The following is a 14,458-nucleotide window of genomic DNA, read 5'->3' as shown; positions in this document are numbered from 1 at the left end:
TCCCCGCCCCACGAAAAAAGGCGTCGGCTGATATGGTCTCGGATCTGGGGAAGGGCCCTCCTTAAGACTGAGCCATACTATGCAGCCACTTCTGCACAGTGGGATAGGACCTCTACTCTCGCCTGTATTGTTTTAAGAAAACAGAAAGGGGGAACTGTGGTGAGCCGCTTCTGCCGTTTATGCAAATTATGGTCACCATTACATGATGGCGCTGGCTCCGCTGTGGTCTGTGACAAACAACTCCTTGTTTGGGAGAGTTGGCGCATGACTTTTCATCACTCTATGAGAAAGCTCCACGTGGCTGCTTTGCATTGGGGCTTGAGATGCTTTATTAAGGCTGGGAGGGGCATCCCAAAGAGATTCGGAGTAGAAGAAGCTATCAGGGGCCTGAATAAAGTTGTTGAAAGAAGATTCTTGGGTTGCGTCTTTCTTGCGGGCAAGAAGTCGCGCGACAACGCAACAAGTCAGCAACTTCTTTTGTTGTATCCTGTATGCATTCTTTGGGGAAGAGAAAAAAAACTTTCAGAAATTTTGATAATTGAAGCTCTGAAATTAACTGAGAGTAGATAGATTAACAGGATAAAAGATATTTTAATTTCATTCATATGCATGGGAGTCCCCAAAATATGACTCTAAGAAGGGTCAAATGATTAAAGTATGTATATCATTTTGAGGAATAGGGGAATAGAGGCCTGGACCTGTGGTTGGGGAGTCACCTATAATCCAGAAAATAGAGCAAATGTGTGGTAAACAAAGGCTATTCTGCTATGTATATAAAATGCCTCTTGGGTAATAGAAGCCCTCTTCCTGATGCAAATACTTTCCTAATGCTGATAGATTTCATTTAGAGATACAAATTTATTTTACCAAAAGCAAGTTTTTTAGAGCTACTCTTTTGTCTTCAGTTTCTCAAAATGACCTGCTAGAAATACACCAAAGAAATATGTTTTGTGTCCAGAATTCCTCAATTACATAGATATCTTTTCTCCTGATAATCTATTTTGTCAGTTTAATTCACAAGCCTCCAATTACTGAACATCAGAGGTAGAAGAATTTTTTTCTTGTCTGCCAATAATAAAATTCTTAAAAGATTCATAGCTCACGTCTAGTTTAAGCTTAGTATTTCCTGTTTCTCCATCAAGCATGATGTGTAATACAAAGTGAAGAATACATGAGATATAAGCATTCAAAATTATTAACCACAAATAAATGTGGGTATTTATTTACAAATAACAGACTATGTTGTGACAAATATTTCAGAGGCAACTAAGTTCTGTATCAGACTAAGGAAGGATATAAAAATCAATTTCAAAATATACTTTTATGAATAACATATGCAATTTTGGTCTCACAAATAATGAAAACTGTATATGAGGTAGTGTTTCAAAGTGAAAAGAGCTGAGGCTTTATTTTGAATTTGAACCTGGTTTCAAACACAAGTTACACTGTGTGTGAACTGTGTTATCTAAACCAAGTCATTTAACTCTTTTGAGCTACCCATTATGAAGTGGTGCTTCCAATTTATAGGGTTTTAAAATTCAATATATTTATTTATTTATTTATTTATTTGTTTGTTTATTTATTTATTTTGGGGTACCAGGGATTGAACTCAGGGCAGTCAATCACTGAGCCACATCCCCAGCCCTATTTTGTATTTTATTTAGAGACAGAGTATCACTGAATTACTTAGTGCCTTGCTTTTAATGAGCCTGGCTTTGAACTTGTGATCCTCTTGCCTCAGCCTCCCAAGCTTCTGGGATTACAGGCATGCACCACCACCATGCCCAGTAAATAATTTATTTTAGGTGCTTTGTACATGGAAGACACATGACAATTTAGAGCCATTATTATTATAATAGGAATTACAGTAACTCATGAGTCTGATAGTTGTCTTTGTAGTTATAGATGCAGTATAGTAGTAAAACATTGATAGTAACTGCTATTTTGGCATGCATTGCCCCTTTTGCAGAGGCTACCACTACACTTCAGGCAGACAGTTCCCTTCCATCTGCCTCAAGAAGAAATCTGACATCAGCCATTTGTGTTTTAGAGACATTTTAAATTAAACCCTTTCTGTTTACATTGGCAGATTGGAAAAGGTGGACTGACTGAAAGGCAATTTTATTTGTTTATTTGAACTTTGTGTATATATGTGAATTTTAATCCCTCAAATAATATTTTATTAGCAGCTTCCTACCAGTTTTGCTAATATTGTCTATATAGAGTTTATCGGCAGCTTACACATTCATCTTCTATCTAACCTTATGTCTAATCCAACTAGCCTTTTCAAATTGAATTGGTAAATAACACACTTATGTTATTATTAGAACAAAGAAGTATGTGATATATATATATATATATATATATATATATATATATAATATTTTAGGAATGTCTTATTCAGCCAAATAGCTGTTTTTATTTGCAGAAATAATGCATTCTTGGTATTAGAAATATAGAAAATCCATATATTCATAAGAAAGGAAACATTAAAAAAAACTAACTTTCAAAACTAAAAAATTCACTGTTGAAATGTGAATGTATATATTTTCAGGCTATTTTTCTTACATGTATTTATATATGATCTTTTCTTTTAATTAGTTATTTATTTGTTTGTTTGTGTATTGTACTGGCGACTGAACCCAGGGGAGCTGAGTTACATCCCCAGTCCTTTTTAATTTTTTTTTTAATTTTGATATAGAGTCTCATCAGGTTGGCCTTGTACTTGACAACTTGTGATCCTCCTGCCTCAGTCTCCCAAGTCACTGAAATTACAGGTGTTGTGTCCCCAGACCTAGCCTTTTTAAAATTATTACTTCTTAATGTGTTTCTATGAGCAAAACAATAATTTTGTATGTCTTAGTTATGGAATATTATTCCTTTATATAAATGTATCATAATTCATTTAGGAAACTTTCTATTCATAAGCATTTCTCTACATGGTCAAAACTGATTATGATTGAACATATGAGTTATAAATTGTATCTTATTGAATGATTGGTATTTTAAGCAGATTGACTCCTATGGTTTAGATGCTGTTTGTCCCTGCAAAATCTCATGTTGAAACTTAATTGCCAAGTAATGACCTAAGAAGTAGTTGTTCCTTTAGGAGATAATTATTTTTGGGGGGCTCCATCTTCATGAAGAGACTCATGTAGTTACCATAAGAATGTGCTATCACAAGTATAGGTTATTGCAAAGTGAGACTGGCACCTCTTTTCATTCAAACATGTACTCTTTTCTGCACATACCCACTTGTTCATCTGTTTTCCATCATGAGTTGAAGCTGCATGAGGCCCTCACCAATCTCCAAGCAGATTACAAAGTAAGCCTGGCACCTCTCTTCATTCAAACATGTTCCTCTTTTCTGCACATATCCACTTGTTCATCTGTTTTCCATCTTGAGTTGAAGCTGCATGAGGCCCTCACCAATGTCCAAGCAGATATTGGCACCATGCTTTTAGACTTCCAGAACAATGAATGAAATAAAAATCTTTTCTTTATAAATTATCCATACTCAGCAACATAAAAAGAACAAAAAACATGCATTAAATCAGATAAAAACTCAGAAACCTTATAAGATACGTTTTGAAAAACTAATTCTGTTTCATGTAATATAATTTTTTTGAAAAGGTCTTTAGGTAGTAGTAAAACCTCTGTTTTTCAGGTTGTTTTCATTAAAAGTTAAAGCTAGAGAGTATGAGAAAGAAATCTTGATAACATATTTATGTACATCTTTCAATATTGCATATTGAATCTAGATATAATGCAGGTGCTTTGTTCACTGAAATGGAAAGAAATTTTCTACAATAGTGACTAATCTATTAGTTTACATGGAAGGCAAGAATCATGTTGTAATGCCATCATAAATACCAAACCTGCTGAATAACACTAGGAAAACTGAAGACAGTCTATGATCCCATCACTTATAAATTTTGTTTTGTCCAAAATGAAAAACAAAATAAAGATGAACTTTTTTTTTTTTTTTTTTTTTAAGAGAGAGAATTTTAATATTTATTTTTTAGTTTTCGGCGGACACAACATCTTTGTATGTGGTGCTGAGGATCGAACCCGGGCCGCACGCATGCCAGGCAAGCGCGCTACCGCTTGAGCCACATCCCCAGCCCAAGATGAACTTTTATTGAGACAAAAACAACAAATCCAAACAACTTTTTTAAAAAAATGAATGTTATTATTCAAACTTCAAAATTCTTGGCAGTTTTCTTCAGAGAGCACAGATTTTTTGGAGGGTGGGGGTTGTGGGTACTGGGGATTAAACTCAGGAACACTCAGCCTCTGAGTTGCATCCCCATCGCTATTTTGTATTTTATTTAGAGACAGAGTCTTTCTGAGTTGCTTAGCAGCTGGCTTTTGCTGAGGCTGGCTTTGAACTTGCATTCCTCCTGCCTTAGCCTCCAGAGCCACTGGGATTACAGGCATATGCCACCATGCCCAGCCTGAATTTTTTGTTGTCATTGTTGAAATTACTGATAAAATTTAGCCTTTTTTGTTTGTTTTTAAGACTTTTGTTTTTTGAGAACAGTTTTTAAGGTTCATAGCAAAATTGAGCAGAAAGTACAGAGATTTCCCAGATAACTTCTGACCCCATATATGAAAAGCCTCCTGCAGAGGCTGGGGTTGTGGCTCAATGGTAGAGGGCTTGCCTAGCATGCACAAGGCACTGGGTTCAATCCTCAGCACCACATAGATGTAAAATAAAGATATTGTGTCCACCTAAAACTTAAGAATACATATTTTTTTAAAAAGCCTCCTGCATTATCAACATCCCTCACTAGAGGATACTTTTGTTACAATTAATGAATGTACATTAACACATCATACTCAGTTAAAGTCTAGCTTACCTTGCAGTTCATTCTTGGTCTTCTACATTGTTAGGATTTGGACAGTTGGATGATGACATATACCTACTATTACAGTATCATACAGATATTTTGTGGCCCTGGAAATCCTTTGTAGTCTACTTATTTATCCCTCCCTCCTCTCTAAATCATAGTAAATATAGATCTTTTTACGTCTCCACAATTTTGCCTTTTTAAAATATCATATAATAGAAATGATATATTATACAGTCTTTTTTTGGATTGACTTCTGTCACTTAGGTTCCTATTTTTAAATGATGTTAAAAATAACATCATTTATTTTTAATGCTGAATAATATTTCACTGCCTGTATGTGCTAGTGATTATCTACTAGATATCTATTATTTATCTCCTCATCTACCAAAGGAATCTTGGTTTCTTCAAGGTTTTGTCAAATTATGATAAAGCTGACATATCCATCCAAGTGCAGGCTTTTGTGTAGACATATTTTCTACTCCTTTTGGTAAATACTAAGAAGTACAATTGCCAAGTCATATAGTAAGGGTATGCTTACTTTTGTAAGACATTTCCCAAAGTGGAAATTTCCAAAGTGGCTATTCCATTTTGCCTTCCCACCAGTAATGAATGAGTGTTTCTGTATCCCCACTTCCTTGTCATCATTTGGTGTTTCCAGCTTTTTGGGTTCTACCATTCTAAATATAACTCACCTTAAATTAGAAATACACTTTCTTTGAAGTCTATTTTTAATTTAAGGTGAGTTATATTTAGAAATAAGTTGTAATTGGTTAGGATTACCTTTTTCCAAAAAAGAGGGTCTGTTTAATTGCTCCCTTGTCATCTTCTATCTCCTAAATCTGCTGATACAACTTTAGCCTTTCCACTTTTATTTCCTAAGCACCAAAACACTTGAGTGAAAGTTGCAAATGTTCAGTGAAAACCAACAGATGCTTTGTATATTTTTCCCAGACGACTATTAAAAGTAAAGGAAATCTTCTGTTCCTCTTCAAGAGTAAAGGACATACATTATTGGACTGTGTTGACAAATGGGCAGAGTCAATGTATTCAAACAAACTGAGGCAGGGCTTTTGGTCAAGAGGACCTATAATCAATCATTCAATCTCTTGCTTTATATGCCTACCTAAATATGCTCACCATTGCTTTTGTCCCTGTATAATAAGATCAGCCAGAGGGGAGCAAGAGTTCAAGCTTTAGATTTAGGCTTATAAGCAAGTAGAACAGAATTCCTTTTGCAATCTTAAGCTTAAACTGCATTAAGTGACTGATGGGTGTGGTATTGGGGATGTTCATAGATAAAAATTAAAATATAACTTATTTTTCATTGGCTTTCTATCATATTTTTGTATGTATTTTCAGGAATCTCCTAGAGAATCAGAATAGTTTGAACACACACATTTTTCATGGCTATAATTATATATTAATGCTCTCACAATTTTACCCTAAATTATCACAACTGGCAATAAATAGATATAATATGTGGGTAACTGATTTTTATTTCATCCATTATATGCATAATTTGATATAATGTAAGTATAGAATAAAATTTGTATGAGAAGACTTCAGTCCGTAAAATGTATGTATTTTGAAATATAAACTCAACAGAATAAATAACTTAGCCTTATTTAAAATAAAACATCTTTTATCATGAAGTAGTACTTTATAATATATGACTATCAACTTATGAGTATCTTTAAATTGAGCTGTTAAAAATAAGTTTATTCTGGACCAAATGAATTGATAATAATGAATCCTCATTTAAAAGTAGGTTGAGAAAGAAAAGGCAATATGGAGAGCATTTATACTGAGAAATTATTAGCATATACAATTCAGTATATATTGGAATCAGGTGGTTTTACCCTTGCATATTTCTATATACACAAAGAAGGAGGTGTAGAAATGGCAGGATGGTTACCTAAAGCTTGTTAGTTTCCTTTCAGTTAAAATACTGAGGCTTCTTTGAATAGGAAAACTTCTCCATGTTAAATTCAAATGCTTCTTGTTTGGCTTAAATGTGAATATCTCAGAAACAGTTTGTTTGTTTGAGTCTAGCTTTATTCAATTGTGATAGAAGCCTATGATAAACAAAGCACAATGTAGGACTGTTTACCCTGTTTGCTTTTACCCCTTTACATTATTAATAAAAAAATAGTTTCCTCAAAATTTATTTTTCTGCAATGTATTATTTCCTTGATGCATTTCTAATCTCAAATGAAAATAATAGGTTACTTACGTTGGTGATTATTAACTACATACAAATGATCAACTACTAGTTCAGTATATTCATAGGAATTGTCTCCTCAGTAATGCCTCTGATATATGTCTTTGTTTCTTTCTCCTTTATTTTGTGTTGTCACTCACTATTCACTAGCGTGGATATTCATGACCAGTCACTGAGAACAATATCCTAAATAATTTTACTGTTTATAATATAATAGTTCCTAAATTCAGTCAATCTGTCACCAGCATATTTTTTAAAACAGAGGTCAAGTCACATTGCTAAATAATATTCAATATTCATCCCTTGCCCCTCAGGTGTGTATTCATGTATCTATGAAGGTGTATGCATGTCCATTTTATATTGCCAGAGAATAAAATAGATGGGATATTTTTAGGAATATTTTTCATTATGCTTTGCCTAGAAAACACTTCGTTTTCCACTGGAGGGGGAAAAGAATCTCAAGATGAAACTGCTATAATATTTATTACAGGTGCTTTTTTCAACTTTTGTACAATAAAGAATCAAAATAAGCAAATATTCACAATATTGTTTCTAATGTAGCATCTTCCAGAATATGTCTTTTCAAGAAGCAAGAAGTGAATGCATCATCAGCCTTGAACTTTTAGATAACAGTTCATATTTTTCTCACACATTGTCTAGCATTTGTCTTTCTCATTTAGTTATACGTTTTGGCTGCTTTGTATAATCAGTTTTCCAGTTACTGTGTTATACTCCAAATATATGCTTATGCCTTTAAAATCCTATCACTCAGAGATTTGTTTTTGTTTCTTTGATATTATGGCACTTTCCCTTGAGTGATCCTTCAAACTAAGAAATTAAAACAGACAACTTTGTTAACCTCAATGACAACTATAGCAATGTTAAAGAATTTTCTATCATTTACTCTGTAAAACCTTCAGAATGATATCATCCCTGTAACTGACTGGTATATGCACCAAAAATAGCACTATGTGTTGGTTTCGATTTAGATTGTTTCTTTAGAGTCTGGTGAAAACTTGAGCAGATTTGAAGTGGGTTTTTATCATTTTCTCTTTTAGCTGTGCTAAGAATTAATGTTTTAAAAAATCCATTACTGCTTTACAGCATTATTTAAGCTATTCTTATTTTCCTGATCAGCCAAATAAAATGTGTGTATATAATGATTTCTAAGGAGAAACAGCTCCATCTAAAGGCAGTAGGGAATTATTTTAGTCTTCTTTTACTTCCATCTTTTCAAAAAGCTATTGTAAAAATGATTTTACTGTTAGCAACAAATGCTTCTTATCTTTAAGATAGTACTATGTTTAACATGTAGTCAGACTGGATATTATATACATGCATACATATCATACATATATGCACAGTATTTATCATTTATCTTTCTTTTTCTGTCCATCTATCTCTATATCTAGAACATGTTTTCTACCTTATACTTAACTAGACAGAAACAAGACTCTGCACTTACCAAAGTTTTATAAATCTCTTGAGCAAAAATTGATATAGATTCAATTTTGTGCTGAGTTGGAGATAGTGTTTGTGCTTTTGAGATATGTTCAAGCCTCTTACAATATTAAATTACTTCTTTAGTATTAGGGAAGGGATTATTTCACTGCAATGGATCGTACATTATTAATATTTTTTATTTTAAAAAAGATTATATTATTGATATGGTTTTCCTGAGCAAATGATTTCAAGACACTTATTTCATGTTTAATCTTCAGAAGGACAAATTAATATAAATGAAGTGTTCTTTGAAAATGTGATAGCAATGCATCTATTGTCGTACAGATTTCACAGGGTGATTTTTATTGTTTAGACAGTGTGACAAATGAAATGTCCATATAGAATATTTTCAATAGCCTCCCATTTTTACAATAGGTACAAAAGCATCTTTCAGGGAATTCTTTAATCGAGTCTTTTATGGAGCTCTTATCGAGGTTCCACAAAAGAATCCAGCAGAAAGAAGATTGCTTTTTGGCTGAGAGAAACACAAAATGAAAAAGAAAAAAAAATCAGAAAGGAAAGAAGAAAGAAGGAAATACTTTTCCATGTGAGGATTTCTGAAGCACTATGCTATTCTTTGGCAACACAGAATATCTTGTTGATATCCTACTCACCAACTAAATCTCTTTCAAAAAAAAAAAAAAACCTGAAAGTTGTTAACTTGCCTAAAAGTTAAAGCAGTTTCACTTTATCATTGACCACATTCATCACGGTGACATCTCTCTCCATATTGGAATTCCTCTCTGACCATTGTGTCTGCTGTTAGATTCCTGACATCTGGAGCTGAAACTTTCTACCAGAGTTTCAAAAGCTGGCTAGGAACAGTGGCACACACCTGTAATCCCAGTAGTTTGGGGGGCTGAGACAGGAGGATTGCGAGTTCAAAGCCAGCCTCAGCAACAGCAAGGTGCTAAGCAACACAGTGAGACCTTGTCTAAATAAAATACAAAATAGGTTTGGTATGTTGCTCAGTGGTTGAGTGCCCCTGAGTTCAATCTCTGGTACCCCCCCTCAAAGAAAAATAATATTTTGCCTGTACTCACTTGAAGTTTGCCCGTCTTCTACCTCTCTCTTCACCAAAACGCCACACTTATTTTCTCATGATCAAGTAAAATTAGTCTCATCATGGAAACAAACTACTTCTCTCTATAGTCTAATGCTTCATTATCAAATTGTGGCTTATGGACCAATAACATTACGTTCGATGTGATTTTTCAGATTTACGGGAAGGAAACATGATAGTTAGGTGGTATAACATAGATTTGGACTGTCCCTCATAGGACTGTATATTAAAAGTTTAGTCATTAGCATGGTCCTATTGTGAGGTGATGCAAACTTTAAGATGTAGGGCCTGGTGGGAAGTTTCAAGTAATGGGAGATGTGTCTTCAAAAGGAATAGTGTGGAGTTGGGGGTTATTGCTCAGTGAGAGAGCACTTGGGTAGCACATGTGAGGCACTGGGTTCGATCCTCGGCACCACACACCCACAAAAATAAATAATTATAAATAAATAGACTTAAAGGTTAAAAAAAAAGAGGGACTATGGGACCCTAGTCTCTTTCTCTTTCTCATGAGGTGAATAGCTTTTTTTGTTGTTGTTGTTCTACCATGTGCATAAGCTCAAGGGATGGAGATAATGAATCATGTACTAATACCTCCAAAGCTGTGAACCAAAGTAAACCTTTTCTTTTTAAAAATATTTTTAGATGCTGATGAACCTTTATTTTATTCATTTACTGATATTTTTGCAATGCTGATAATTGAAACCAGTGCCTCACACATACTAGGCATGCACTCTTCCACTGAGTCACAACCCCAGCCTAACCTTTTCTTTTTATGAGTTTATTTATCTCAGATATTTCTTATAGTAATGGAAGGTTGACTAAGCTATTAGGTAAAGTAGATTCTTTGGAATATATGAATCAGTGAAGATTCTCCATTTATTCTGTTTCTGTTGGAATCAGTAAAATGTATGAAAGGAAGGGAGCTAACATATACTGGTTATGAATAAAACATTGGGTCCTGAGAATTTAGCAAAAATAGTGAAGATATAGCTATTTTCTTCAAATAGCTTATGAAGTAATCATCAATCCAATTTTACAATTGAGAGAATTAAGGTTCATAATAGTAATGTACAATGTTGTGTGAAATTATGATAGATTTTGAAGTCAGATTGAAAATTTTTGTTCCATCATTTACTGATTTTATCACCTTGGGCAATTTATTTATCTGTGCCTCAGCTCCTCATCTGTAAAGTGGAGATATTAAAAATATAAGTTATTTTATATATTTGTATAAAGACTAAATGAGTTAATATTTAAAGCACTTATAACAGTGCCTAGCAGTGCTCTACAAATATTGTTGTTACTTTTACTCTTGTTACAATTATTATTGCTCAAAGTCTCATAGCCAGTAAATGGCCTGAGATTCAAATCCAAGTTAGGCTGTAACCAAAGAACTTTCCACTCAACATAATTTTTCATAGTTATGGTAATACAAATTTAAACCTGTCTATGGTATTGTAGAAAGAGCTCTTTAAGTGTGCTTTGAAGAACAGCATATCAATCAGGTCTATTTTACTGCACTTAGATTTCAGGAAAGTCATGTGATCACTAAATTTAGTTTGTTCATGTATACAATGGGGATAATACTAGGAACTGCTTTATGGAGATGCTGAAAGATTAAGTGAGATAAAAATATGAACAAGTTAGTAAGCTATAAGCTTAAAGTTAAAGCACAAAATAGATGTTTTATTAATATATTTTGATGATATTGACAAAATATGAAGAACCTCTCCTTTCCATTTGTCTTTGAATATCATGACATACTTTTTAATCGTAATTTTCTCCCTTCTGAGATTATACATTTTTTTCATAGAATTTAGGATGTGAGGAATAGGAGTATAAAAGATAGATGATCAGGGTGGGTTACAGCATTTCTGAGTAAAAATAAACTTTGGGATGAAGAGTATATTTTTGAGTAGCTCAGACATAGCCTCTGGTAGATTTTTTTTTTTTTTTTGTACCAGGGACTGAACCCAGAGGCACTTAACTACAGAGCCACATCTTCAGCTACTTTTTGTTTTTATTTTATTTTATTTTATTTAGTATTTTGTATTTTATTTAGAGACACGGTCTCACTGAATTACTGAGGCTGACTTTAAACTAATAATCCTCCTGCCTCAGGCTCATGAGCTGCTGGGATTACATGTGGGTGCCACCATGCCCAACCCTTTGAAAGTATTTCTGAATTATGAATATATGTATGTGAATGTATGGTGTTCCTAAAAGGCCAATTCAGTAAACTCAAAGTTTTACAATTTTTATAGGTTTTTTTTTTTTTATGTTCATGAAGCATGAGACTTGGATATCCTTAAAACATCTCTTTGTAGTCTTGACAAATATATACAAGCTTTTATGTTCCGTATTTATTTATAATTTAAAATGCTCTGTGATTCTTATAAGTCACTGGAATTTACTTTTAAAGTGTTAAAAGGAAGCATCTGAAATACTTTGTGAGAGGATAATGATCCCTGAAAGACAACATTTATCAAAATAATTTTAAGTTTAAATCATGCTTGAGATAGTTGTTAAAACTTTGTCATTGTGCTCTGCAAGTAGGACAAAAAAGAACTTCTGCCAATTGAAAAATTTAGGTTATAAAACAGGAAAAAGAATAATTTGTATAGGACATCTATTTGTGTTTTGTTTCTCTTAGCCATAATAATTTTATTTTCCAAAATCATCATTTGGCAAAACCAACTACATATTTAATATATGCTGGCTAATAAACACTCATCCCACCGTGTTAGTTCTTACTATGTGTAACAAATCATCATAGACTTAGAGTTTAAAACAACATATATATTTATCTAATATCTTCAATTATCTAATTATTTGAGCATGGCTTACCTGGGCTGTGTACTTAGGATCTCACAAAACTGAAATCAATGTGTCAGGCAGGGCTGAGTTCTCATCACAGCCTTGATGCGGGAAAGACCTTCAAAGATACCTTATATTGTTGTAATAATTCATTTCCTTGAAATTGTAGAATTCATGCTAACTTGCTTCTTCAAAGTCAGTAGCATAGAGAGCAAGTCTGCTAGCAATATGAAATTATATAAAATGTACACAATCACAGGTGTGACCCACCATCATCTCATCATATTCTATGTGTCAGAAAAAAAAGTCACAGGTTCTGCTCAAAAACAGGGTGTTATATTAAAGTTTGGATATAAAGAGTTAGATCTCAATAGGCCCACTTTAATGTTTGTTTGCAACACCTCACATTTTAAGAAAAACTAGAGATACTGATAGTGAATTTTTTTTTAGAAATCAACATGTTTTATTTTAGAATTTATGTTGTAAACTCAAATTCATCTATACCATTGAATTGAAGCATATGTTCTTTCAAAATGGCAACATCAAACAGACTTTCAAATTAGTGCATTGTCTCATTCCATATGTAGACATTTCATGGCACTGAGAGACAGAATGGATTGTTCTCCCTGTATGATGAATCCAGTTGATTTTGTATGGAGTTGTTAGGGTACAGACAGATGTGAAGGGGGGGACATGAGATTAAGGGAATAATTGTATAAAATGGACCCACTGTGCTGACCCCCACATGCTTTTTTTTTTTTTAAGAAGAAATTTGCCTGCCATCCTGCCTGGCTTAAATGGATAGAATATGTCACATTCCTCAGCAAATTATCTGTTATCTACAGGAGAATCCAGAACCTTAAATGCCAATAGGAAGAAGACAAGTTATGCCAAAAGGGGAGACTTTTATGATACTTGTAATAGATCAGATCCTGAAACTCTGTGAGATAAATATAATTTCTCCTATCCATAAAAATCTGTAAGAATTTGTGGTTGAGAATCCAATTAGAACTGGTCAGCATGGGCCAATGTGACATAGAGTTGTCATGGCAGTGAAGACTTTGATGTCATCCTGCTATCAGTCAAAAGTCAAGAGGTGGACCTGGAATGGACTCTCTGGAAACTTCTCTGAAATCCCTAATAAAACTGATCATCTCTGAGAGGACCCAGAGAACACTTTAGAGTGCCCTCTTTCTCTATCCCTTCAATAAACTCATTCCTGTTACTTTGAGCAACATGTCTAAAATCTTTGTGATTTGATCACAAGAATCAGGGTTGGGGATGTCTTTGTGCTGCCTCAGTTTTCCAGAAGGCTGCAGCTCTGTATTGAAGCAGTGACTACTTGCTGATTTTGAGGAATCTGCATTTTATCATTGAGCATACACAGCAGGTCTCAGTTATATAGTCTATATGTCTGCCTGAAACAGATAAATGTCAACTGTTTTAAATAGTTTCTACAGTTCTTTCATTAGTTTTTGTTAGACTTTAGACTTGGTCTTTTGTGAAGAAACCATAGACCATTTGTTACTTAGTACTCTGAGAACAACTTCTAATTTTTTATGCAAACTGCATATCAGAAATATAGCATCTCTAACTTTTAAAATATTTGTTCTACAAGTCTGATTTTATCAACAGCATTGTTATTATCTTCAGCATTAACTCAAAATCAAGAACTATTATCTTGTTGACATCTTTCTAATAGTTCTTCAAGGGTATGCTTTGCACAATTAGAAAGTCAGCCATTATGGTAATAAAAAATTTTGAGTTATTAGGGCATGTATCTTTTGTCCAATAATTCAGCGATATTTGTTGAAAACTAATCCTATTCAACACTATGCAATGTAACAAAACATGTAAATGTTCACACATATTTCTGTCCAAATTAAGTCAGTTGGGGATTTTGTTTTTGTTTAAAAAAAATCATCAACAAACTCAGGAGACTGAGACAGAAGGATTGCAAGTCTGAGGCCAGTCTTACCAACCTAGTGATGCCCTCAG

This window comes from Marmota marmota, unplaced genomic scaffold, assembly GCF_001458135.2.
Source record: "Marmota marmota marmota unplaced genomic scaffold, marMar, whole genome shotgun sequence".
In the NCBI taxonomy this organism is placed as follows: Eukaryota; Metazoa; Chordata; class Mammalia; order Rodentia; family Sciuridae; genus Marmota; species Marmota marmota.
The sequence above is the reverse complement of the archived record's forward strand: the minus strand, read 5'-3'. Positions refer to the sequence as shown.